Source organism: Mauremys mutica, chromosome 4 (assembly GCF_020497125.1).
Source record: "Mauremys mutica isolate MM-2020 ecotype Southern chromosome 4, ASM2049712v1, whole genome shotgun sequence".
In the NCBI taxonomy this organism is placed as follows: Eukaryota; Metazoa; Chordata; order Testudines; family Geoemydidae; genus Mauremys; species Mauremys mutica.
In genome coordinates this window covers 609,055-636,813 of record NC_059075.1, presented here as the reverse complement: position 1 = coordinate 636,813, position 27,759 = coordinate 609,055, and the positions used below count along the sequence as shown (strand labels likewise).

The 27,759-nt window shown below is 45.8% G+C and overlaps 1 long non-coding RNA gene across 2 annotated transcripts; it reads right to left on the bottom strand.

The window, feature by feature from the left end:
* Positions 1-268: 268 nt before the first annotated feature.
* On the bottom strand, positions 269-27,461 carry LOC123370436. 2 transcript variants are annotated; one of them, XR_006579409.1, is made up of 5 exons: positions 27,229-27,461; positions 26,713-26,951; positions 6,571-6,657; positions 549-629; positions 269-471 (listed from the first exon to the last, which is right to left on the bottom strand). It is a non-coding gene; the product is annotated as an uncharacterized LOC123370436 (long non-coding RNA). The 2 variants fall into 2 exon arrangements; XR_006579408.1 differs by having other exon boundaries at positions 269-425.
* Positions 27,462-27,759: the final 298 nt, after the last annotated feature.

Below are 27,759 nucleotides of genomic sequence, written 5' to 3'. Positions count from 1 at the left end.
GGCATGTCAGTCATGGAGTATCCCGCTCTGAACCCACACTGGCCCTCAGGGTAGACTCTCAGCTAGGACTTGGAGTCTTTTCAGCAGGACCCTTGCAAGCACTTTGCTGATCTCACTGAGCAGAGATGTCCCTCAATAGCTGTTGCACTCTGCTGTGTCCCCTTTATTTTTATATAAAGTAATTATCTTTGCATCTTTCAGATTCTGACGAATGTGGTTCCCCACCCCCCCAACAGGCGCAGAGAAGTGCACAGATGTCACTGGCAGGCTTCCTCCCCCTGCCCTTAGGAGCTCTGGAGGCATCTGGTGGTTGCCTGCTGCTTTCCCAGGCACAGTCTCTTTGAAAGCCTCCTCTGCATCTTTGTGAGTTGGTGTTTGGTCCAGGTCCTGCATCACTGGAAGCTGGGGAATGGCAGCTAGGGCATCTTTTAAGTGAGTACAAGTGTAAGGCATTGAAGTCAGAAATGGTTACTAGAGAAATAAAGATAAAACACTTCCTAGTACTAAATCTTAACCAGCTAGACTTGGTCCAAGGTGAAGTCACTTACCACATGTTTCCAGTAACACTGCTGAACAAATTCTCAGGCCAGAATCTGCTTCCAAAGTCCAGAGCATGTTTCGTCTCTCTCCTTGGGTGAAAGAGAGAGAGAGAGATGAGCAGGAAAGAGAACTTGTGGTGGGTTTGCCCCTCATGTTTATAATCCAGTCCCTCTTTGAAATGCATTTTCCTGAGGGATACCCCTCCATACAGTCCATTCCCACTGTGAGGATGGAGAGAAGGTGAAAAAGGTTCCTTGCTGTTGTTTGCTAAGTCACAGAGCTGTTTGTTCCAACCTTCTGTGGGGGTTGCACAGGGCTCTGCCCTGGTCCCCTTCTCTTATCTCTCTGTAATCTCATTTGCAGCCACAAATTCAGCTACCATCCCTATGCTGACAATGCAGAGCTACCTCTCTACTTCAGACCTGTCTCCTTCTGGCCAAACTAAACTGTCAGCTGTTTCTGTGACATCTCCGCTAGCCACAGGCACAAACTCAACATGGCTAGAGTATAGCGCTTAATCTTCACCCCCCCCCAGTCCTCACCACTAACTCCTCTCTAACACCACGGAAACCCCACATCTAGGCTGTCATTCAGACCCCTCACCTGGGCACCATCTTCAACTAGAATCTCTCTCTAGGTCCTCACCTCCAGGCTGTGTCCAAACCATAAAGATTCTTTCTGCAAAACAGCTCTTAGCTGGGTGGATGGATAGCAAAGGCCATATCTGAGAGCTGGGGGAGGGTGTTAGCTGGGTGGATGGGTAGCAAAGGCCGTATCTAACACCCTCCCCCAGTTCTCAGATATGGCCTTTGCTATCCATCCACCCAGCTAACACCCTCCTCCAGATCTCAGCTATGGCCCTTGCTATCCATCCACCCAGCTAAAACCCTCCTCCAGATCTAATCATCTCGCATCTCCATTATTGCCACATCCATCTCTTTGGTCTTGACAAACTCTGTCATAAATGAAGGGTGGGGTTGCTCCCTTTTATGGACACCCAGCCAGCCAGTTAACTATAAAATCCCTGTTAGCAGCTGTTCTCTACTTGCTTTACCTGTAAAGGGTTAAAGAACTCATAGGTAAAAGGAAGGGCGTAGGTACCTGACCAAAAGAGGCAACGGGAGGGCTAGAAATTTGTCTGTCTGTCTGTCTGTTGTTCTCCGGAGAGAGGAGACACAGAGCAGCAATACTGTAAGAAGCTTTAAGCCAGGTATGAATAGTGACCAGATCATACCTAGAGATGACTTATTTGAAACCCCCAGATATATAAGTAAGTCAGGGAATGTCTAGGAAGACACGGATAGATTTATTCTCCCCCCCTCCCCACCCTGTATTGGCTTGTGGACTCCTCTGCGCTAACCCCCAAATGCTTTTGTTTTGCTTGTAACCATTAAGCCGGGTCTCAAGAAAACCATTCTTGATCCTTAATTATTATATTAGCTCTTTTTTAATCTAGCAATAGCCTAAGTTCCAGATGTATTTTCTTTCTTTTTGTTTTTAATAAAATTTAACTTTTTAAAGAACAGGATTGGGGGGTTTGTGTACTAAGAGGTTGGTGTGTATGTTGTTTAATTAGCTGGTGGCAACAGCTGATTTCCTTTTTATTTTCCCTTTCTCAGCTCTTCCCCAGAGGGTGGGGGGTGAAAGGGTTTGAGGGTACCCCACAGGGAGGAATTCCCAAATGCACCTTCATGGCTCTAAAGGATTTTTTGCACTTGGGTGGTGGCAGCATCTACGCATCCAAGGTCAGAGAGAAGCTGCAACCTTGGGAGTTTAATACCAGCCTGGAGTGGCCAATGTTAATTATTTAGAACCCTTGCGGGCCCCCCCACCCCACTGTCTGCACTTGAAGTGCCAGAGTGGGGAAATCAACCTTGACAGCTGCCTTTCCCCATTCATATCCTTTCAGAATGCTGATGCAAAGATCATTCTCCCAACCTGTTTCTTTGACATTTGACCCTCCTTCATCCCTCCACTGGTTTCCTCTTCTCCTTGACCTCAAACATCAGCTGCTTGTCTTCACTTTCAAGGCACTTCATCGCCTACCCCGCCACACACACCTATGATCTCTCATTCACTATCAAGGGGTCAGTTCCCATCTCCCAATGACCATTTACAAACAAGCACCTTCATGCTTTCACCCAGGCTGTCCCTCATGTTTAGGAGGCGCTTCCTGTAAACATCTGCAGAACTCATTGTCTTTCAGATCCTCCTTAAAACTCCTCCCTGCTATGACGCCAACACAAAACTTGACAATGGTTAGGCTGCCGGGGTGCTGAGACCATTGCCTAGCATTCTGGTCAGTACTGTCTCCTTGTACTCCGCTGTCCATCTGTCTGCATCCACCTGTTGTCTTTTGTCGTATACTTAGATTGTAAGCTAACTTCTTGTACCGTGTGCACAGCACCCACCACAATTGGGTCCTTCTCTACAACTGGGGCTCCTAGGTGTTATGATAATATAACTCAGATTCTCTTGGCATAAAATATATTGGCTCGAGTCCTAACCCCACCTTGCTGTACCTCTAGGTGCCTGGCTCGGTCACTGTCCTTACTCTTGAATAAACAAACCAGCCCATGCCACAGTTTGCGTGAGAACACCCACACACACCCCTCCTGACACTGTACGGAGCTGGCTGAATTAGTCAATTTGCACCATGAATCAGACTGAAAGCATTAATACAAATGATATATCTGATGTTCTGTGCCAGAGAGTTTGAGGGCTCCCCCACAGATATAAATGAAATCTTCAAAGGGAATGCCCAAGGACAAAGCACTGTGAAAAGAAGGGTAGAAAACTTCTGAAGCCCGGCCGATTATCTATGAGGAGGAAAATCTCTCACTAGCTGATATTTCAAATATTGCAAAAATGGTAGATAGCCCTACCAGCTACCGGCAAAAATGCTAATTAAAGAGCTGAAAAATGCATGGCTTTTGAACATAGGGCCCTTTGGATGAATAATCAAACTGAATTCACATCAAGCTGGGAAAGTAGGCACCTACTGCATGTATCTTTAAATCCTGCCTGCCATGGGAATGAAGATTTTCACAGCTCTTTTCAAAGCAGGAAATGTGATTTGGATGCTCTGAGTAACCCAATTGCTCACTCACAAAACCAGGCTGTAGGAATAAAAAAATCCAGTTCTGCTGTGTAAGTGTCACCCATCTATTTTTTTCACATACAACAATCCAAAGACTAAATTTTACGGGCCTACGGACCATTCTAGATGTCCATCCATCCATCTATTATTAATGGTGCTATTGTTCAAGTGAAAGTACCTTGTATGTATAACCCTTCTGCCAGTCAGCGTTGGCAGCAGCCAGGGCCGGGTTCAGTATCTAGGGGTCCCTCTTCAACAATACAACACAAAACTGGCTCGAGCCCCCACCCAGAGACCTGGAACAAATACACACCACTCCCATAATGATGGGGAACCAAAGTTTATCCATCCAGCCCTGGAGTCCAAAAGTTAACAAATAAATACCAGGAGTAAAGTTAATGAATAAAGACCCCGGCCCTGACTGATAGGGTACTTATGTAGATGTGTAACTTTACACATTAACTAGTCTCATTAAAGTCAGTGGAACTACTCACCACTTCTGAACGTTTGGCACGTTTCTTTTTGTGCTGTTTGTCTGTCTCGTCTCGTCTTGTCTTAAGTCTTTAGACTGTAAGTTCCATGGGGCAGGAACAGGCTGCTGTTGTACAGCACCTAGCACAATGGGTCCCCACCTTGGCCGAGGCTTTTCAGCACCACCAAAGTACAAATACCACCAATAACTCCAAAGCGTGTGTGATTTGACATTGCTGTTTACACCCTAGTGGGACAGTCTGACTGAATTTGGGTCAGCATGACAATCTTTCTGTAGCTTAGTTTGAACCAACTGTATATCCCTTCTCTGGAATTCTATAGGGTGCTTCAATTAATAGCTACAATAATGTGAAATTTCTAGAGGGGCCTCCAGATTTCCTCTCTATTCAATCCCCTGGGAGTTTTCCAGGAGCGTAACACCTGGGCCTGTTCCCATGGGTTGATACTGATTCTCTTGTTAGACTCAGTTTGAGTTTCTATCTCCCCTCTTCCCCTCCCCGCTGAGCCTGCTGAATGTGCCATTTAAAACAATCCGATCTGGCTTCCATCACCTTTGCTGCCCTTGCAAAGTCTCTAATGACTTCTTTCCAGGCTGATCTCAAAGCCTCCTCTTCGAGCCTCCCTCTTCCCCAGGTTCCTGAGATGCTGGTGGTTCACCTCCACCCGCCCAGCTAGTGATGCAGGAAATACGTCAGGCTTCATGCTTCTCGTCTTGTCTCCCAGCAGCCTGTGTCTTTGCATGTAGCTGTTCCGGGCTTAGGAAAACGGGCTCCAGCACCACTGGAGTGCTATTATAATGCAAACGTTAAATGATAGTGATGCCAGCTGCCTCACTCCCTGGAACCCTGCTCCTCAGGCCTGGCGCTGTCAGAATGTGATGGGTCTCCCTGGAGTGTGAGCTCCTGCCAGGCCTCCATGGGATGAGGTGTTCCTGCAGTGGAGTTTTCAGTGCGACAGTTTGGAGAATCTGTCTGTACTGCGTATGAATTGTGGTTGATATTGTGAAGTTGTTACTACGAACGTTGCTGTATCATTGAATGCCTCTATGTGTGGGCTGATAGGGCGAGTAGCCACCAGACTCGGGTAATGGAGAGTAGGTAACCTTCATGCCTGTACTCTCACCACACAGCGGATATACTAAGGAGTTTGGCTGAAACTGGAAGAACCCGTTTTTTCCCCACCTTGCTGCAGGGAGCTTGTGAAGGGGAGAGATTAGAAAACCCCAAATGCAGACCCAAAACCCCCAGGTGTTCATGCTTGCCCTTAAACCCACAGCAGGTGTGTGGGAAAGAGAAAGATAGCGGGATGTTCTGGAAGGGGGGGGGAGATGGCCATGCTTTCACAGCAGCAGGGGCCTCACTTAGCTGTTGGACCAGCCAAGGTCCAAGCAAGCTGATCTGGTGAGGGGGAGAGAGAAATGCTCCATGGTTGAGAAGCCAAGCCATGCCCCGCAGGAGAGAGACCCTGGCTACCCCCAGAGTAATACCTGGGCAGGGGTCCAGGAAAACTCTGGAGTTATGAGGAAACTGAGGCAGAGGAATGCACAGAGGATTGATTATCTTTGTCTAGATCTGTGTATTTATCGTGCCATTAAGGAAAGAGCAGTGGTGTGTGAGACTCCTGTGCAAAGCGTGTCTGGCTGTGTGCTCTGTGTTACACCTGTCCTGGGCCCTTGAGAAGTTACCCTGTGGGCCCAGCGCGCCCCATGGCTGGGGTTCTGGGAGAGGGTGCGGTTAAGCTACAGGACAGCCTGAGGGCTCCACACTAGTGCCAGGAGCTGGGCAGTTGGACTGCAAGTTCCCGGCTCATTGGAAGGGGAGCTGGGCAGAGGATCTGCACCCTGAGAACAAGCCAGGGGTAGGGCCTGGACTCTGGAGTCTGAACAGAGTCTTAAAGAATATGGGATCCAGTGTTTGGATCCCAGTCTGGTGAGTGCCCAGCGAGGTCTGTGACAACAGCAGTCCTGCTTTGCTTAGGGTAGATACACTATAAGACCCTTGGTGCTAAGGGCATTTCACCAACACATTTTACAAGGGGGGGTTTGAGAACCCAGAACAGCGGGATGCATAACTCGGGTGTAGAGCCATCTCGGTGTGTCTGATCCTGCCCTACTGAAGTCAATGGGAGCTTTGCCCTCCACTTCAATGGATGCTGGATTAATCCTTGTATGAAGGGTGGCAGGTGGTGATGGTGTAAGGAAAAGTTGCGTTATAAAATAACTGCAAATACAGTTTTCAGAGACAGTGTCTCTTTAGCCAACTTCCAACCACTGACGGGAGCACAACGTAGGTGGGAGTAATCTATAAAAATAATTTCTTTTCTTTCTCAATTTAAACTTCGCTAGCTAGGACTTTTGCAGTCAGACAGTACAATAGTGTGTGCGTTTTTAAAATATATATATGTTAATAATGAAAAAGATGATTTAGAATAAAACTCACCCATGTGGATCAAAACTTTGGCTTAAGCCTGGAGTAGACTGAAGCAGAGCTGTTAATTTCCATGTTGATGGGATTGAGTCACTGCGACTAAAACACAAATAGAATAACAAGACTGTTCTTTGTGGCAAAGGCTTCACATGTATCTCTGAAGTTACTGGAGTATCAAAGCACCATTTATATTTTTAAATTTAAAAGCAAACAGATTTATACCCTGAACGCATCAAAGTCTGTAAACATTCATAACAGGTCTTCCCTGTTCACATTTAGTCTGATAGCTATCTTTTTCATCCCCTAATTAAATGGAAACCAATATTCCTACTGATTAGCAATTGTTTCTACTTAGAGTGTAGTAAGGATAGATACAACTTGTTGCACAGCTCATTATACACAACAGTCTAGTTAATTACCTTAGAACAAAACATGAAATAAATTGTATTCAAATGCAGTAAAGGGCTTCAGAATAATTTTGACAATTGCTGTATTTTACAAAAAGTAAAATTAAAAAATCATTAGTGTTTATACCTAAAGGGGCACTCACAGCATGCTTTCAGATTTCCATTATTTGTTGTACTCTGAGGCTTGAAAAACTAAAATGTCTTTCCGTAATGGCCTTGGTCTTTTCCATTTAAAAGATATATATTTTTACATCCTCTGTTCTCCTACAGCCAAGAAAGAAAATTCATGTTTCAAGTACTGGATAAATTCAGGTTGGAGGACAAATGTACCACTCAGAGATGATTACCCTAAGTCAGTGGTGGGCAACGGCACACGACCTGTCAGGGAAATCCGCTGGAAGGCCGTGTTTACATTGACTGTTCCTGCAGCCCGCAGTTCCCAGTGGCCGGGAATGGCGGACTGAGGCCACTGGGAGCTGCGGGCAGCCATGCCTGCGGACAGTCAGTGTAAACACTGTCTTGTGGCCGGCCAGCGGATTATCCTGATGGGCCGCAGGTTGCCCACCACTGCCCTAAGTGGTCTGCAGAGCATCCCACCCTATTAATAGAAGTATCTCCCCACAGTTCTTAACATCTCCTGTGGATTTGGTCCTTGGCCCTTGAAAGACCCTTTCATATTAAAGGGCTTCCTTGTGTTTCTCACCTGTGCTGTAGTGCACAGACTCTCATATATCTTGTTAACAACACATGGATGAAAATTAACACATCTGACATTAAGAGGCAGCAGGTTTAAAACAAACCAAAGGAAGAGGGATAGCTCAGTGGTTTGAGCACTGGCCTGCTAAACCCAAGGTTGTAAGTTCAATCCTTGAGGGGGCCATTTAGGGATCTGGGGCAAAAGTCTGCCTGGGGATTGGTCCTGCTTTGAGCAGGGGGTTGGACTTAGATGACCTCCTGAGGTCCCTTCCAACCCTGACATTCTATGATTAAGTATTTCACACAACACACTGTCTGTCTCTGGAACTCATTGCCAGGCAATGTTGTGAAGGCCAACAGGATAACTGGGTGAAAAAAGGAATTACATAAACTCATGGAAGATAGCCAAGATGACCAGGGACACAATTGCATGTGCCAGGTGTCTCTAAACCTCTCACTGCCAAAAACCTAGGACTGGACAATGGGATGGGTCTCTTGAAATTGTCCTGTTCTGCTAATTCCCTTTGGGGCACTTGGCATTGGCCACAGTCGAAAGGCAGGATACTGGGCTAGATGGACCTTTGGCCTGACCCAGTATGGCTGTTCTTAAGCTAGGAATTGTCATTCCAGTTCAAAGCAGAGGTCAGCCTAGCCCAGCATCCATCTGTGAGAGCAGTTACTACCTACTCCTTCACTGGGATCATCAAGAGACCCTAAAGTGGGAAATAAGGGAATTAAACTGGGAAATTCCTCCAGACACCCTGTTGTGTTTCTGGAGCTAGTGGTGCCTCTGTTCCCCTCAGGTGTGCAGCCTCTTGCCTGCACGGGTCTCAGGATAGATCTCACTATTCTTCCATGCTCTCATGAAGACTCATGTGCCAACTGGCCTGCGATTCATCTGGGATCTGAACACCTGTGCTTCTTCCCTTCCTAGTCAGTTGTTAGGTGACAGAACAAGGAGTAACAGTCTCCAGTTGCAGTGGGGGAGGTTTAGGTTGGATATTAGGAAACACTATTTCACTAGGAGGGTGTCGGGTTACCAAGAGAGGTTGTGGAATCTTCCATCCTTAGAGGTTTTTAAGGTCAGGCTTGACAAAGCCCTGGCTGGCATGATTTAGTTGGAGATTGGTCCTGCTTTGAGCAGGGGGTTGGACTAGATACCTCCTGAGGTCCCTTCCAACCCTAATATTCTATGATTCTATGACAGGTAAAGAGGGTCTGCTCCCTCTTTCCCAAGGTAAGCAGTCTCTGCTAACTTGGCAACCCCTAGGGTGAAATATCCTTTGCCTTCTGTGGCACAGATGCATCACGGTAGGGGCATATCCAGAATTAATCATTATTAAAGTGCACTTCCACATTTGTCCCATGACTATTATCAGAGGTTGCCTCATGCCTTGAAGTATGACGGTTTATACCCCTTCCAATTTCTTGTTTTGTTCTTAATCTTTGCTAAGGTAACCCTAGAATTTCCCATTATCCGTAAACATGTTGAATTATCTGTGAATCCTGCTAGGCCCTGGGCTTTACTGATATCTTGCAGTAATGAGAGCCACAGGCTAACTGTGCTGTAGATGAACAAGTCTGTTTGAAAATTGCTCCATACGATTTTCAGAGAATCTCCCTTGGTTTTGGTCTATGAGACAGGATGTGTACAAGTCAAGTCCGCAATCTCCCTTCACGGCACTGTTTGGTATTCGGTTTACCTTTGTCAGTCCCCACCTTTATCATCTCCTGTGCAAGGTAAACAGTCCTAATCTGGTCAATCCCTCCACCTACAGAAATCTCTCCAGGCCTCTAATCATTTTCATCCCCCCTCGCCTGCCCATATTTCTGCTCTGCGCTCTTCGAGACAGTGACCAGAGCTGAACACAGTATTCCAGGTGGGAGGAGGGTTAAAACACATTTTCAGAACTGTTTCACCCCATTCCTTACACCCCAAGAGTGTGTGTGTGTTTGGTTTTGATCGCCGCTGCACACTGAGTCTTTGAGCACGCCCACTGATGTACAGGTCCTTTTCTTGAGTTGGTAAGGTTAATTTCTGAACCCAGTAAGTAGGCTGAACTGTTCAAATTATTCCCTCCATGTGTATCACTTTGAATTTATCAAACCACTTTTCATTTACTGTCTTGTTACCCATTCAATCGCCTTCAGTCTCTTCTGGTCTTGAATAACCTAAATAATGTATGGTCTGCAACTTTGTTCCTTCATGATTCACCTTCTTTTCCAATCTATATTAAACAACACTGATGCTAACTTGCAGCCTGGAGACACTCCACTGTTAACCTTGCATCATGATGAACATTGACCATGTATCTGAAAGAGACAAGATACAGGGAGTCACAGTTCCTGATCTATGAACTATTATGTCCAGTATAACTTTTGAGGAAACTTGTCAGTCTGGTAGACAGTCCAAGTAAGTTCTGTCATGTGATTCCCTTCCCCTTGTCCCTGGTTGGAAGGGGGCTTTGGTATTTCAGTTACGAGTTGGTCATTACAGTACCAAGAAAAAAGCAGTCACTGCGTTATCTGCTTTTCAGTAAAATTGAGAACTAGAGTTAAAGTCTTTGGCTTGGTCCCTACGCTAGTCACAGTCCTGGAGGGCAGTGGGAAATGATGCCTTTACATACCCTTCTATGAGGGATAGCTCAGTGGTTTGAGCATTGGCCTGCTAAACCCAGGGTTGTGAGTTCAATCCTTGAGGGGGCCACTTAGGGATCTAGGGCAAAAACTGGTCTTGCTAGTGAAGGCAGGGGGTTGGACTCGATGACCTTTCAAGGTCCCTTCCAGTTCTAGGAGATTGGTATATCTCCAATTATTACCTTTATTACCTTTGACACTTGCCAAACATGGGTCTTGCTGGGGCCAGCCTTTTCTCATGGCTGCTCTGAGTTGCAGCCGGCTGCCTATGTTGGTTCAGCTAGTCAGGGATCACCCTTGGAGAACAGCAGCATTCCAGCCACACGCCATGTCCTATGTGCCAGGCTGTAATGGGGGGACAGATCCACCCTGCCAGCACTGCCATGCCCAGGGTCACCCTCTGCACCAGGAAAAATACAAAGTGGTGTGTATTCTTATGTAAGCTCTGTACCGCTGGTGGTGCCAGGAGAGGCATCATGCACGTCCTGAGCCAGCCTGGGCACTGGTCTTGTCTGAACTGGAAGCAGGTGATGGATGTACACACGACATGGGCTCCCAAGGCTCTGGCGGAGGGGAATAGTGTGTCCAGTAACATGGAGAGGCTCAAACTGATTTTTCAGATGGATTTTGCTGTAGACATGAATAACCTGCAGATGTGTATTCCCCTGCATGGCACGGTGGTGGGAGCCTGGTAGAAAATAGCTGAGACAGCTGGATCTTTTTATAGCAGATAGTTTTTCTTGGTAGAGTCTGTTGGATGTTTCTGACCCACAAGGTCATAACTTAATCGACTCTAAGGCCAAAATGGACCATGCTGATCATCATGTCCGATCTCCTGTATAACAGGGTACAGACCTGCCCCTCAATAATTCCTGGGGCAGAGCTTTTAGAAAAAACATCCAATTTTGGTTTAAAAAAAAATTGATGGAGAATCCATCGGCTGATGGGGAATCCACTGTGACCTTTCTTAAATTGTTCCAGTGGTTAATTACTCTCCTTGTTACAGGGTCCCTGGGCTGGAAGCCACTGTAGTGGGTGGGACTGGGTTCCACCAGCAGGAGCGCTGGAGATGCCAACCGGACAGCTGGTTCGCAGCGACTGTCTCCCCAGAAGGGAAGGACAGTAGTGACCTGGCAGAGGCTGAGTCATAAAGAAGCAGCAGCACCTTGAGTCCTGGAGAGAGAGGGTCCATTTTGCAAGGTAGGGGTCATCAGACCTGAGTGGAGCTAATCCCAGATGTTGCCACAAGGAGGCACCGCTAGTGGTGAGTGAACCCCGTGGCACGGCTATACTTGCTCACAGGAGCTCTTGTTGTGTTTAGTCATTTCATATTCGCTTGTCCAACAATTACTCACTTTCGTGACCTCAGCGGGACCACTGCTGTGGAGCATCTGCGTGATGGTTGCACACTCAGACTCTTAATATATCACCTCCATGTGCTACTTTATTCATGAAAACTGAAAATAACCAGTAAAATCCCAACTATTGTCTGTTCTGTCAGGAGCATTTCTCTTGGGTTGATTAGGCAATCTCTTAGATTCATGTTTGTAGGTACCCTCAGGCTTCAGTTGAGGACCCTATTCTGTTGTATCCTTGTCCCTTTCTGCATCGCTATTGAAGCTGATAGAACAATGATCATTGCTAAGTGTTTGCAGGATTGCACCCCTAATTAGTCCACCATCTACCTCAAAATTTCATCAATGGCGCCCTGAGAACACTTACACATGAATGACTGTTCACAGAATTCAAATGAAATGCACTTGGCTTTTTCCAAGCCACCCATTTTTCACAGAACTGACAACTCCTGATGGTATCTGAATGTACTAAACAGCCAGCGTTTCAGGGCAGCGACAAACCAAAGGGGATGTGGTGTTGCACAAGCTGTGGGGTTGGATGTATATACACAAACTTCTTCTCCAGATACCTCATTGGTAAATCTTCAATAGGAAGTAACTGATAAATACTTTAGTGCCTTTACTGAAGCTGTCTGAAAAGAGTCACTAGGAATGTATACACCGAGAAGACCTGAGATTAGGACTGTTTAATGGTTTGAGTTGCCCACCATAGTAAATTGTGCCCAACCTGAATTTTAAAAATGGTGGTTGCTGAGCTCAGACCCCGCAAGGTGGTCAAATGGAGGAAGTGAGGCAGTTCTGTTGAGCTACCGATACAAATTACCTCCTTTATAATACAGGCCATAGGACTTCACCCAGCAATCCCTGCAATGGAGGGAATTACTCTTCTCTACACTATGTGAACACTATCAAGCCCTATAACTTGTGGCTGCACTATATACGATATATGCAATATACCATGTCGCACTGCAAGCCTGGAATAGTTTATACCGCAAGCGTTGTTTATTCTCATTCATGATGCTGTCAAATACAAAGGTATGAAGAATTTTACTTAATAGATGAAGAGAAGTAGCCTAGATCCCTATACTAGAGAAAAAAACAGAGGTGGGGTGAATGTCTGGGTGGGCTTTAGAGTCTTAGCTTCAACTCATTCTTCTTATTCTCCCTTCTCATCTTGCCATTCTTCCTCTGCAACATTTCAAAGATCCAGCCCTTCCTCTCTATCCCAGCCCTTGCTCTGCCTTGAATGTCCCACATCTTGATTAGTGGCATCTGCTCCTCTCAGGTGACACCTGAAGTTTGTACAAAGCCAATCAATTCAATGACTTTCCCTCTGACCATGCCACCCACTTTCTCCATTGCACCAGCTTAAAGTTCCTAACCTTGTTCATGATGCATCAACAACTCCAGCTCTCTCTGTCAATATGCACATCACACACCCATCCCCCCCCAACCCATGGCATGACACACCTCTCTCATACGGAATCTGCTTTGCTTCCAGACCTTCCCTCTGGAATTAATGGATCCTTGCCACTATGTCTCCAGGGCTAGGGAGAGAATTGTCTGCCATGTTCACGCATCTTGGTTGGTTATTTGCATGATCCAGTGTGTAAGGGAAATAGCTTCAGTGGGTTGGTATTACTTCTGCCCTCTTGGGGAAAAATACATACATCTCCTTAGGATTTAAACAGGCTGATTTTGGTGTGTGACACAAATGCTCTCAGCTCCTTGTATGGAGTTGTTTAACTGTGTGTGTGTGTGCGCGCGCGCATGCATTTGATGGACTTTCAAATCGATATCTATTTTTTGTATTTCTAAAGTGTTTAGGTAACACAATGACAAGTCTTTTAGACGTATCTTAAATGATAGAGTGAGAACAACATTTAGGTTTCAGAGTCTTCCAACAGCTAGGCTTAATTACAATTAGTTACACAATTGAAAAGCCATAGGTACAGATACATCAATTATGGAGTATGAAGGGACAGGAGGTATATCTCCTGTCAGAGAGACAACTCCATTTTTGGAGACTATCAGAGCAAAGGGTCTGTGATTAACCACTAAAGTGCATAGATTGTGCTGCTTTTGGTGCTTATTCCCTTCATATTTAAGACCTAATTCAGGATAATGTCCAGTGTTCCCTCTAATTTTTCCCATGCATGTGCGGAATTAATTTTGTTATGGGCACCAATATGGAGGTGTTGTGTCACATATCACCTCCATATTGGTGCCTATAACAAAATTCACGTGGCAGGGCAGGGCCAAGGGGTTCGGCGTATGGGAGAGGGCTCAGGGTTGGGGCAGAGGTGTGGGCTCTGGGATGGGGCTGGGGATGAGAGGTTTGTGGTGCAGGCTGGCCTGGGGCTACAGCAGGGAGAGATGACCCCCCCCAGCCCTCTCTCCCTGCAGCAGCACCTGGACTGGGGACGGGGGGGAAGAGGCACCTCTCCCCATCACCTCAGCTCCGGGCTGGGGCTGGGTTTGGGCCGGCGTGCCGTTCCCTCCCGGCTGTGGCAGGGCTGGGCTGGGCTGGGTTGGGGCCGGTGGGAGAGGCGCCTCTCTCCGCCGCAACATGTCTGGGGCTGGAGGAGGGGCATCTCTCCCTGCTGCAGCCCTGAGCGGTGCTTAATAGGCTGCTGCACAGCTTAGAGGGAACTTAGATAATGTCCTACAATCATATAATATTCACATTATGTTTTTGATATGTATCAGGTCTATTTATTTATACGTGTGTGTGAGATCAGTGATACTGCCAGTCAGGATTGCACTTTGGAAAGATGTAAGGGATGTGCTAGGATGGAAATATACTCTATACTCATATGCTGCCAGGGACTAAAAATACTTTTTGTCCGTAGGCAACGATACCAATAGTTAGTCATGCATGTTCATGTTGGAGGTTTGCTACTCCTGAATTATTTTGTAAGTTTACAAAGCCTGTTTGCATTGGGCTTGTCAGTGGAGATATAGATAAGGAATTATAAAACCTCAGAGAATTTTCAATGGACATTCGTTCCAAAGTCTAAGTGCATTCCAGACACTGATAGAAATGAAACAGAAACATGCTGGAGTGAAGGAGGGAGAAGGCAGAAAGAGATTTAGCTGGCAGATCTGAATGGGAGAGAGGTATTGAAATCACCATTCATCTTTCATAGTTGGATCCAGATTCTGATCTCAGTTCCAGTTGTGTGAATCTGGAACAACTCCACTGAAGTTGCTGGAGATACTTTGAATCCAGCCCTTGTTCTTTATTTGATGTGGAGTACAACGTCCACCCAGACATGGTCAGACGGTGTTATTGTCTTGCATCGTGAATGGGTTTTCATGGCTTAACAAGAAGGCAAAGACTGATCCAGAGTGAGACTGATGGCAGGAAATGTTGGTGACAGGTTGAGGGAAGGAGAAAGAACTGAATCAGAGCTCTGTGTAGCTCGAAACCTTGTCTCTTTTGCCAACAGAAATTGATTCAATAAGATATTACCTCATCCACCTTGTCTCGCTTACAAAATGTTATTCATAACACAATCAGCCAAAACCAGGGAATGATTCGGCAAGTGTCAAAAGTCCAGCATGAAACCCAATTGATGGGTTGTATCTGAAAGGGACAAAATTTATTTTTGCAAAATTTGTATTCCCAAGGCAGTGAGTCTCAGCCAAAAAGAATCAGCAGGTTTGTAAGAGAAATGAAGACAACTGATATTATATTACCTGATGTTGTAGAGATTTTTAACCATCTCTTCCCTCAGAGACTAGCGAACACTTGAGAAGTAATGAGCAGAGCTCTGGAACTAGTTCACAATTAGGAATACATTCACTGAAGAAACAGAACTCTCTCTTTTTGTGAATTGCCTGAACAGATCACAAAATTCTTAAAACTTTTTGTTTGCAAATTATTTTGAATGATTTCTTCTATGACTAATTCCTCTCTATATATCATTCAAATTGCAAATATTGCAACTGAATGTGATGTAACTATGAAGCTCTCTCGTTATGTAATAATGACTCTGTGACCATTCCCATTGTATATTCAAGTACAATTTTCAAAAATTAGAGTTGTGCTGTTGGTTTGGAATGTAGGTCATCCAGTCAGGATACAGAGACGTACCAAGTCACTTTTGTAACTATCCAACCCAGCCTCAGCCTGAACTGTAAATCACAAACTGGCTTTTACAAACAGTCATACAACTCAAAATGGACTTCCAGCCATTTTGAGTGTTTAAGCAATCTTTTTGTCCCCCAGTATTTGTGAGGAAAGCAAGGACACTGAAATGCTTCCAGAAAGCAAACAGGAAATGATTGCAAATGTGGTACTCACTTTTGTGTTGAATTTGAGAGAACAGTTACAGAAAATGTCTCACAATTTGCTCAGCCCTTAGAAGAATCCTAATTGTAACTCTTTATGAGTTGCAAACACTGGTAAAAGCTGAATTTTAGGTAGCCAGACCAAAGTGCTGACAGCTGCCAAACCTTTTGTACTTTTTAATCCCATGTACACCTCTACACCGATATAACGCTGCCCTCGGGAGCCAAAAAATCTTACCGCGTTATATCGAACTAGCTTTGATCCGCCGGAGTGCGCGGTCCCGCTGTTAGGCCTGAATAAAGATGTAGCACAAAACCAGTTGTGCCAACCTGACTAAAATCAGGCTAGCAGAGGTTTCTGGGAAAACCCAGAGTGAAATACTGACAGGCAGAATTGTCTCACAAAGCCCTGGGAAAGAGCAAGATAAGTGAGGGGGCTGATGCCAGCTGTGTTGTGTTAAGACACAGTGTTTGAAGGACCGATAAGAAACACAAGCATCTCACAGTTCTGACTAACTCCCTGGTTTAGTGTTCGGTGTGTTTTTAACTCCCTCACATTCCTAACCTTTGGCGCTTGTTGAGATATTAATAATATAATGCTGTAGAGACTAGGCATGCGTATATATTAAAAGGTGTCTAATTTCTAGTTGTTAGACAAAGGGGGTGGATTGCTCTAGTGAATGATCTATGACGTAATAAAACTGTCTATATAAGCTAATACTAAGCTGTAAAGAGGGGGCTGGTTCTTTTCGGATACGAGCTGTTCTTTACTGATACGTGCACTTATCAATAAAGAACTTTTGATCGGACCTTGCTGGTGTTGCCTGGTCTCTCTGCGGTCAGACAACGAACTTCGCTGTTGGGGTTCGAGTCCCCGCCATCTTTGGCGACTCCGCCGGGACTTTGTCTGACTCTCCGGCGGGGGATCAGACTTTGAGGCAACGCAGCGCGCATCCTCTGATTTAGAGGAGCCTTGCCTGGTAATCTGATCTCTGCGTCGGCGATAAGGCGAGTTCTGTGAACCAGCTGAAGCTCGTAGAAATCCAGCAACATCCACCTACCCGTTGAGTAGGGTTAAGGTTGCCTGGGTTAGAGTCCCAGTGCAGATTGTCGGGGTTAGAGTCCCTGACAACTTAGGTCTGGGTTAGAGTCCCAGTCCAGGTCTGGGTTAGAGTCCCAGTCCAGGTTTGCACAGGATCCAAGTAGTCTGGGTTAGAGTCCCAGCCTGGGTTTGAGTCCCAGTCCAGGTGTTCGAGTCCCCTGGAGAGGTAAGTGAGCGCTCGACGCGGGAGGTGGGGGTTAGAGTCCCTTTACCTTGACGCGGGGAAGAGGGGTTAGAGTCCCCTTACAAAATGGAACAATTTGGCAGTAAGTGTCTGGGGGACGCCCCATTGTCTCTAATACTTAAAGATTGAAAGAAGATTTCTGGAACCAGGTAGCTTTTGGAGCTGTATGTTTAAAGCTGTATGGAGAGCTCTTGTAAAAATCCCCCAGCATATGCCCCAGAGCCACACTGGGAGGAAGACTGTCTGTGGGGACGTCTGTCTCTCTTGGGTTCACGCCATCTGAATTTATTGACTGTGCAGCAAGATATGATGCATCGTGGTAATAGGAAATAATGGCCTTGGTGTGTGTGTGTGTGTGTGTGTGTGTGGAAAATGGGGGAGGGACAGTCTAAATATTCCACCTCACCCCCTAAGGGTACCCCAGCATGTTACATGTACGTACATTATGGTCTTAAAACCTGCAGGTATTTAAAGAATTGGAATCTTTACACGCGTGAAAATCTATCTAAACAATGCCCATTAGAAGGTACCTTCAATCTAGATAAGATCATATATCTCAAAGGAGCTTTTAATCACCAAAGAAAAGCCTCTGACACAGTGTGAGCAATTTGTCTAGGAACGGGTTAATTTGAAATTCAGCTTGCCTTGGTGAAACTGGAGAAGCCACGGGCTGGAATCTGAACTGAACTCTCTGAAAGAGACACTGCAGGAGATTCCAGGGTGTAAAAAACAGCTCTCCCAAGAGCGGAAGCATGTTGGAAATTCTGGACAAGCTGTATACAGGATAATCTCCCGTCTGCCTATTCCCCTTCTCTGAACGTTATACAGATGTGGCCAGTTTGGACATGTGTGAGTATTAAAGTGGCTTAAGGGTTGAAGCATTCATGTTCTTCCTGAGTAATGTGGGAGCGTTCCCAACACTCTTCATTGTTGTTTTATTATTTTTAATTAAGCTTTAAAATTTGATTATATGGTGTGTTCCCCCAACGTCCTGCAGTAGATAAATTGGTAACAGATTTGTCACAGTTTGGTGAGCAATTGAGAATAGGGGAGCCCTATAGAATTTACACCATCTATCTGTTTTACCTTTGTTATTTTGTGTTTCTTTTGTTTGGTACTGTTAGTGTTATATGTTGAGGATTGCATGATTAAAGGTGAGCCTACTCTCAGCTGCAGTAAGTCTGAGAACTGGAGAGGGGTTTAGCATTTTTCTCTCCACCCTGGTTGACCGGAAGGGTGGCAGGTGGATCTACCCCCAGTCGTAGCAGGACTGGGCAATAGAGTAGTTGGAGAAAAGGGACGAGATGTGTACTTGATAACTAGAATTGAGCAATTAAGAGCATGGAACATGAACCAGGCGGCAACTCAAACCTGCGCCAGGGCAAGTTGCAGGCCTTGAGACAGGATTTCCAGTTAGAAAAGGAAGCCCTGGCTAAGCACGTACCAGTCCTTCAGGGACTTGTTAAAATTTAACCCTTTGTGCTCAGCATATGTTGTAACAGCAGTGTGTTTGCTACAAGAGGAAATTGAGTAGTTCAACGCCAGTGGGCCATGTGTTTTGCCCAGGTGGCAAGCCTCACAGGGGAGGACTCGAGTAGTTTTGTTAGTAGAAATGTTTTAGGGCGAAGACCAGAAGGGTGGGGGCTAGTTACAAAGCCCACCCTCCTGGCTACACTGGTAGTGACGGTTCAGCGAGGAAAAAGGATCGGGCCCAGGCGGCCAGGCAACAGACAGAGAGCTTGGAGAACAGGTTGGAAACTTTTAGGGTGTAGTGAAAAAAAAAAAAAACAAGAACGGAGTAAGTAAGTATACACATAGGGGTTCAAATACTCAGAAGAATATTTGGCATGGTGATCTGAGTTGGTAAGTGGTTGTTGAAAGGACAAGCAAGTGATTTAAGGCACAGTGAAAAGTTAACTCTATAGTTGCTGGAGGGAACAGCAGTTGAATTTTGTAAATGTACTAAAGTAAAAAGTTCTTGGTGTCTTTGAAATGTTTGTAAATAAATTCAGGCAAATAAATTATTAGATTGCAATCATTTGGCTATGAACAATTTTGTTAAATTAGCTGAAGAATGTATACCGTGCTATGTAATTAAAATTGTATTAGGCTCTAAGAGCACTGTGAGTGCTGATGTTTTCTTTCAGTGTTTACAAGCAGGAGTTACAAGTAAAAAGTGAGCCAGCAAGCATCTGTATTAATGCAAATTATCTAATTAATATGGGGTAATTCCCTTGTTTTGCCTAAAATCAACAAGAGTATTTGTATATTTTTAGTAATGATTGCCTGCCCAGAAGAGGTAGACTTCTGTTTTGTCTTTCAGATAATCAGAGAACACTGATGCCGGCTGAACAGCATTCAACGTACCATGATTTGCTGGCACAGTAAAAATTGTGTTTTGTGTTCTATGTTCTGTCTTGTGGTGTTGTCTTGTGGCCAAAATTGATGTGTTTAATATTTTTATGGGATGGTCTGATTTAAAATCAAGCAGCAGTGTTGGATTAAAATGCAGATATTTGTTTTGTTCAACTTAGAATACAAAGTGTTTGGATACATCAGCAAAATGTGATATACTAAAGTCTTATACATTTTCTTAAGTAAGAGAAAGATACTACATTGGCCAAAACTTTTAATTGACAATTGTTATTGAAATTTGCATATTAACAGTCTTTGAAAGCAAGGGCATGGAAAGTTAACCCACTCCCCATATTGTACATGGGATCCTTCTGGCTACCTCAGACTTCTAGCCAGAGGGCTGGGGATGGTGGACAGCTATTGGACTACAGTTTGTATTAAATGAACTCATCGAAGTGGGTGTGCTTGTCTTGGTTTGTTGTTCTCAAGTTCTGTAATAACATTATTTTAGTGAAATGGTATATGTGGCATATATTAGATAAGACTAATGTACTGTAAAACAGCAATGTGTATGTGTTCATTGTTAACAAACGGTACATAAGTAAAAAGTAAAAGTTTCTTTTGTAGGTTAAAAAAAAAAAAAAAAAAAAAAAACAGCCGAGGAGGGAAAAGGAAAGGACAAGTTGACTGAGAAAAAAATAGTTAACATGCTTGGTTTAAAGATGAGACGTCAAGGACACTCCTCACAGCTAAGACTTGGCTAACCCTCAAAAGGAACAAGGGGGGGACTTAAATTTGCCCATGCAGCTATAAAATTTGTAAAATCTGCAAAGACACTAATGCAATGTGTTAGGTTTCTTTTCTCACAGGTAAAGAAGAAACAACCCAAAGATCCTAGCAGCCTGCCCCTCCTTGGAACCAGGAGACTGGGTCTACATAAAGATCCATCAACGAAAGACTGCCTTGGCTCCATGCTGGAAAGGCCCGTATTGAGTCCTGCTGTCTACCAACACTGCTGTGAAGTGCCAAAGACTAACTGCTTGGACCCAGGATTCTCACTGCAAAAAGACCCCTCCACATCAGAAGAACTTTCCTATTGATGATTCGCCTATTCTTTCTTCTAGTTCTACTGTGCTTCTGGACAGCAGGGAAGAAGGACAAGGTAACGTACTGGTAACCTTTCCCTTGTCCACTGACAGACCAACTGTGCCTTTAGACTTTTATAGAAAAAGCACAGCTATTACAGGGTGATATGTGCTGGAAACCTCTCCCCTGTAGGATGCTAAACCACAATTGTTTTGGGAAAGAAGAAGAAACACTCACTCCACTGACATTGCCAAAGTCCAGGAATTCCTGACTAAAAAGAACATTAAGAACTGACCCTGGTGAAGAAACAAACAATTACACACTGGCAGGAAGAAATTTGTGGGACTTATATTTGGAACTGTGGTATTAATTGGATTTTGGGGTTTATTCTACAGGCTGCGCCCTGTGTTTTGGATAAATCCTTCAGCATGTATTGCCTCCCTCATTGCATTTTGAATAACATTGTCCTTATCCAGTTTTCAGATCGCTTTTACATACCCAGATTGCTCACAAGGGGCTGCCATTAGATTAGCACAACAGAGGGCCTGGGTTATTTCCTCTGGAAAGAAAGAGGATTGACCAAATCCCTGTGGTCTAGGGGCCAATGGTACACAGCCATTTGGAATATTCTTAAAGGCCAAGAACGTGATAAGAAATTGGGCCGACTAGAAAAGGCCAATAGCCTTATTTTTGCAGCTCAGCTATCTTCAGTACAGGCTGGAGTTGTTGAGTGACATGTCATTTCCACCCTTAGTTCTATGACCCAGAAGTTACTGACAGGGATGGTATTGAATATCACTGAGGCTGGGAAGGCATTGCAGTGGGATCTAGTATGTTTAAATTGATCCTCAGCACTGGACTAGGCCCACTGCCCTTACAGACACGTCAGGAGTACCATCTGATCTGTGGTCATGCAAACATACTTGGACACTTTCTGGATGAAAGTGTGGATATTCATAGTGCTCCTTCCAAGCATATGGACCAGTTAGGGTGGGTGTAGCTTTCACATACCGAATCCTGCTGGGTCCATGGGGAGGATGCATGTGGGACTGAATTGTTTACCGAGACATCTGGGACATTGGACCCCTTGGTATACCTACCTGATTTATAGTCAGTGCCCCAGACCAATGAACTGTTACCCCTAAAGGCGATTTGAAGCTTCGTCTGCGACTGAAGAAACCGTAACCCGGTTGTGCCCTGCCAAGCAGTAATTTGTTGTCCCAAGAGTCCCGTTGGTCCTCTAGGGACAAAGGGGGGATTGTTAGGCCTGAATAAAGATGTAGCACAAAACCAGTTGTGCCAACCTGACTAAAATCAGGCTAGCAGAGGTTTCTGGGAAAACCCAGAGTGAAATACTGACAGGCAGAATTGTCTCACAAAGCCCTGGGAAAGAGCAAGATAAGTGAGGGGGCTGATGCCAGCTGTGTTGTGTTAAGACACAGTGTTTGAAGGACCGATAAGAAACACAAGCATCTCACAGTTCTGACTAACTCCCTGGTTTAGTGTTCGGTGTGTTTTTAACTCCCTCACATTCCTAACCTTTGGCGCTTGTTGAGATATTAATAATATAATGCTGTAGAGACTAGGCATGCGTATATATTAAAAGGTGTCTAATTTCTAGTTGTTAGACAAAGGGGGTGGATTGCTCTAGTGAATGATCTATGACGTAATAAAACTGTCTATATAAGCTAATACTAAGCTGTAAAGAGGGGGCTGGTTCTTTTCGGATACGAGCTGTTCTTTACTGATACGTGCACTTATCAATAAAGAACTTTTGATCGGACCTTGCTGGTGTTGCCTGGTCTCTCTGCGGTCAGACAACGAACTTCGCTGTTGGGGTTTGAGTCCCCGACACCGCCCCCCCCAGAGCGCTGCTTTACCGCGTTATATCCAAATATGTGTTATATCGGGGTAGAGGTGTAGTAAGTATCTTGTGGTCAGGTTGTGGAAACTTTGCTCCTATTGGTGAGAACACACAAGAATCCCACCGACTCTGACCCTGAGAAATCTCTAAAGAAACATTTCTCAAGTAACAAAACAATGGGGAGCAAAAGAAAAACTTTACAGTAAATAAAAACAGAAGTAAGATGTTTATCTGAGAGCTCCTGTTTTGTGCTTCAGACATGTCTTTTGAATTGATTGCCACAGGTTGAAGAATAAACAGCACCAGCTGTGCAGTCCGGTATATGAGACACCATGATCTGAATTTCTAAACAATGCCTTAGTAGTTCTTTAAATGAAACTATCTTTTTATATTTAGTCTTCTAGATTTTTTTAGTCATTATTAACAAAATAAAAAGTGCTGCAAGCAATTGTAGCAGATTATTCCAAGAAGCATGGATAATGAAGTAAAATATGTTTTATGTTGAGAGAAGGAAAGAAATCTTCCCTTTTAGGGCTTTTAATATAATTACTGAACATCAGCTCTTTGCATCTAGAATTTCTTTGAGGGGTTATTGAAAAAGGCAGCGGATTAGATCCTCCCACACAACAGAGCTCTAACAATGGAACAAGCTGAGTGTCATAATGTCCTGTTAATTAAGACAGATAAAAACAGCAGCCTTCATTGTTATACTGTCAAATAAAAAAACCCATGTAAATATCCATTAAGACAGCAATAATCGTTTTCAAAGTGGCCATTTATCATCATTGCTTTCCTTTAGAACATAATTCTTTGCTGTATTTTTAAAGTCTTCAAAAGTTTCTTTCTACACTTTGGCTAAGCGAAGTTGTGCAGCAGAAACAGGATTCTCCTTTGTGTGGCAGTGCTTGGGGAGATGGATCTGCAAAGCAGGGAACCACAGCTCCCATTGTTCCTCTCCCCATTTCATTTTCCCTTCCCCGGGCTAGTGTAAGGCTGGGTAGAGAGCTCCTTCCCCTGCCTCACTGCTCTGCGCAAACCCGCTTCGCTGGAGGTTGGAGGGCCACTCCCAGACAAGGACATGGAATTAACTACCGACCACCAATGAGCAGATGGGGACGGGAAGGGAAACAACCCGGGAAATTTTAGGAGATAGAACAAAGAACAGGACTGAGAAGCAGCAGCTGATGTAACTCCCAGGCCTGCTAGGGGAACAGCTCTGTCAGTCAGAGATCTCCAGAGAGGAGGGGGAGGAAGGACTTGTGTCTGTGTCATTGTTGCTAGGCAGATGCACATTGAGCACTCCCTGCCTGGAAGTTTCTGCAATGGGGGGATAGTTTTGGGCACGTGCAGTTGGCTCTCTAGCTGGAGAAATAGACTCCGCTGGGGGCAAATAGATAGGGGTAGCCTGAGCTATGAATTAATGATATTGATTATTGAAGAATTCCCAGTGATCGCTGAAATTTGACAAGTTCCTGTCCCAAGAATAGGCCCAGAATTATTAAAATCACTGTTCAGTTGGGAACCCCGACGTGCACAGGCACAAGACTCACTTCAGGAACCCTTCTGTATTGGTAATAATTGATTCAGACATTTAGAACAGTCACAAACATGCTGGCCCTATGGGGTAGCTAGAGATAACACAGAATGTCCATCTGCACATCCATACACTCTCACCACCACTCCCAGCACAACCTGAAACGTCAGCCACCATCTTCCTCATCACCAGTGGGCATCATCTCAGCACCTCCCAGCGTTACATCTCTCCCCACTCCTGCGCGCCAGCTGAGATACAACTTGTGTAATATTTGATGCTGATGCCACTCTGCCTAATGCATATTTAGTAGGGGTTTGTCCCTCTCTTCTGTATTTTTAATTCTTCACCCTATTAATATTGTGGTGTCCTTCTCCTATAGGATAGTATATAAATGATCTCAACTTATTACCGTAACTCCTCACATAACTTTGTAGTTATGTTCCTGAAAAATGCAACTTTACATGAAACGATGTTAAACAAATCCAATTTTCCCATAAGATTGAATGTAAATGTGGGGGGTTAGGGTCCAAAGACATGGGGGGGGGCAGACAAAAGGCATTATAGAGACTGTACAGTACTGTCCTGTGGTAGGGAGGTGCCCCGGCTTACCCCTGGGGATCAGGGTGGGGGTGCAGGGTCAGAGAGGGAGTTAGGGTGTGGGAGGGCGCTCAGGGTGGGGGTGGGGGGTCACAGAGGGAGTTAGGGTGTGGGAGGGCGCTCAGGGTGGGGGTGGGGAGGTCACAGAGGGAGTTAGGGTGTGGGAGGGCGCTCAGGGTGGGGGTGGGGGGTCACAGAGGGAGTTAGGGTGTGGGAGGGGCTCAGGGTGGGGGTCACAGAGGGAGTTAGGGTGTGGGAGGTGCTCAGGGTGGGGGTGGGGGGTCACAGAGGGAGTTAGGGTGTGGGAGGGCGCTCAGGGTGGGGGTGGGGGGTCACAGAGGGAGTTAGGGTGTGGGAGGGCACTCAGGGTGGGGGTGGGGGTCACAGAGGGAGTTAGGGTGTGGGAGGGCGCTGGGGGTGGGGGGTCACAGAGGGAGTTAGGGTGGGGGAGGGCGCTCAGGGTGGGGGTGGGGGGTCATACAGTGAGTTAGGGTGTGGGAGGCGCTCAGGGTGGGGGTGGGGGTCACAGAGGGAGTTAGGGTGCGGGAGGGCGCTCAGGGTGGGGGTGGGAGGTCAGAGAGGGAGTTAGGGTGTGGGAGGGCGCTCAGGGTGGGGGTGCGGGAGGAGGCTCAGGGCTGGGGCAGGCAGGGGGTGCAGAGCACTTACCTGGGGCAGCTCCTGTTTGGTGCGGGGGGTGTGCAGGTGGCTTTGCCCCCAGGGCCATGATTCTGGGAGCTGCCCCTCCCCCCAGCAGGCAGGGCCACCAGGGGAAAGCACTGCTTCTCTCCAGCTGCTGCGCGGCTGCCCCTCTCCTCCCGAGTCCTCCACCCGTGCTCGAAGGGCCGCAGTCCAAAAGGGGCTTTAGAGCTGCAGGCCAGGGCCCCGGGGCCCCCTTAGCCCAGGGCCCTGCAGCCCCTAAGACCTTGCATTCAGGGTGGCCCTGCCTGGCAGGGCGGGGCGGGATGGGGGGGGTGGGGAGGAGGCAGCTTCCCTGCTCTCTTCCTCCCTCCCTGAAAGTCCTAAGTGCTGTTTGGTGGTGGGGGAAGTGCTGGGAGGGAGAGGGAGGGGCAGGGGGAGGAGGAGGAGGCGGAGAAGAGGAACTTGTGCAATGCTCCCTTGTAAAGTCAGCGAAACAAGGTTATAAGGGAGCATTGCACAACTTTAAACGAGCGTGTTCCCTAATGGAGCAGAGAAGTAACTTTGAAACTACGTTAAGCGGGAGGATGTTAAGTGAGGAGTTACTGTCTCCTATACGTCACTGCTGCCCTGACGTTCTTGTGGTCAGACGTCTGCAGATGTTCCTATCCCAAAACGTCCCAAAGCTAGTGTTAGTCCAGTGGTTGGCTGGTGTCCTTATGGACACATTTACCCCTTACACACTCTGTTCCCATGCCCCCTGTTATATCCTTGGGGCAGCCGGTGTAGGAAGCAATCACTTGAGGCCAGAGAGCAGGCAGCTAACCAAAACCTCCATTTTATTTACATATATACAGAGAGCTCCCCAGCCGGTTGAAACTGGTTGAGCTAACCCATAATAATCTAACTCAGTCTAACTGTTAGTCTATAAGGTGCCACAGGATTCTTTGCTGCTTCTACAGAACCAGACTAACACGGCTACCCCTCTGATACTAATCTAACTCAGTTGCCATAGCAACAAAACCATGACAACCAAATACACAACACCCCCAAACTTAGGGGTGACCATTAGGCTGTTTATCCATGGCAAGGTTCATAGTCCCCAAGCTTTATGCTACCTGCTGAAGCCAGTGTCTTACAGGAGCCAGGCCTGGAGATTACTTGCATTAAAGCTAAATGAAATAAATGCTAAAGCTAGCTCTATGGGTTACAGGGCAGGTGCTTATGAAAGGACATGTGACTTGCCTGGATTTGGAGAAGCTCAGCCATAGATGCAGAAAGCAAGTGTTTCCTTGCAGCAGGTTGGTGACATTGCTAACTTTACAATAACATGGCTAGGACTTCTCTAGTCATAGCAAAGGCGGCTTGGGAGGGAAAACTAATTTATTTACATTTAATTGTGTACCTTGAATGTTGTTTGACTTTAGCCAAATTCTCTGAATCTGTCTGGTTCACCAGCTCTTCTGTTGTCTCAAAGTGGTAGTAAAGAAAGAGTCATCTCTAGCTTGCTGTTCTCAGGTTTGTATCTTTCTTGGAGCAGGGTTTTCCAGTTATACATTTAATACTGATTGGGTTGTTAATTAGTTAGCTAACTGAGCCATTCCACAGTCCAGCAGAGAGTCTGTGTGTTCCAGCTGGAGATTTCTGCAAGCAAGAGAAAGGGATTTGACTCAGCAGACTGTGTGGAATCGATGACCAAAGACTCTGAGACTCAGCTGAACTCAGTCTAAGCTTTGAGAGCTCTGAGTTACTTCTCACTCTGTCTCTAGGGGGACTGGCCTGTTGAGATTTGTTTTCCTTTATTTATATTAATGTATAACTATTAAGATGATGTAGGTGGATTCTGAAGCAGCCTTGATATGTTGTAGAAATTAAGCTTTTATTATTTTTCTTTATTAAATTTTATGAAGTTGGTACTTACAAATTAAGTTAATTTCTCTTGTTCTTTTGGACTTGATTGAGGGGAAGCTGACCCTGTGCAATTCTTGTTGCAAATCCTCAGTGATTGAATTCTGGGTCTCCAGGTGCTTTTCCTCACGAATTGTGTTGAAGCAGTAGGAGGGGCCAGAAAGCAAACTGTGGCTCACCCAAAGATCACACTCAGCTGAGGCAGAGAGAGACACTAGGGGGCCAGAGTGAGAACTAGGAGCTGTTTGTAGGAGAGCCAGTTACTGCACTCATGCTTGTAAGAGGGGAGGTTACACATGCACAGCTTGGAGCTGATTGGACAACTGAGACCATGCAACAGGACCCACCATTCTGAGCTCAGGCCGCAGGTCAGCATCAGAGTGCATGGGCAGGTTGGACTGATCTGAGTGGGGGGATTGCAGTGGTGTGTGTGTCTAGCTGGGGGGGCTGGGGGCTGTAGCCTGGTCAGGGAAAAGAGCGGGAGGAAGGGGGTTCTGTGTAACCTTTGCTAGCAAACCTGATTGGGGTCTACTCCTGGCTTTGC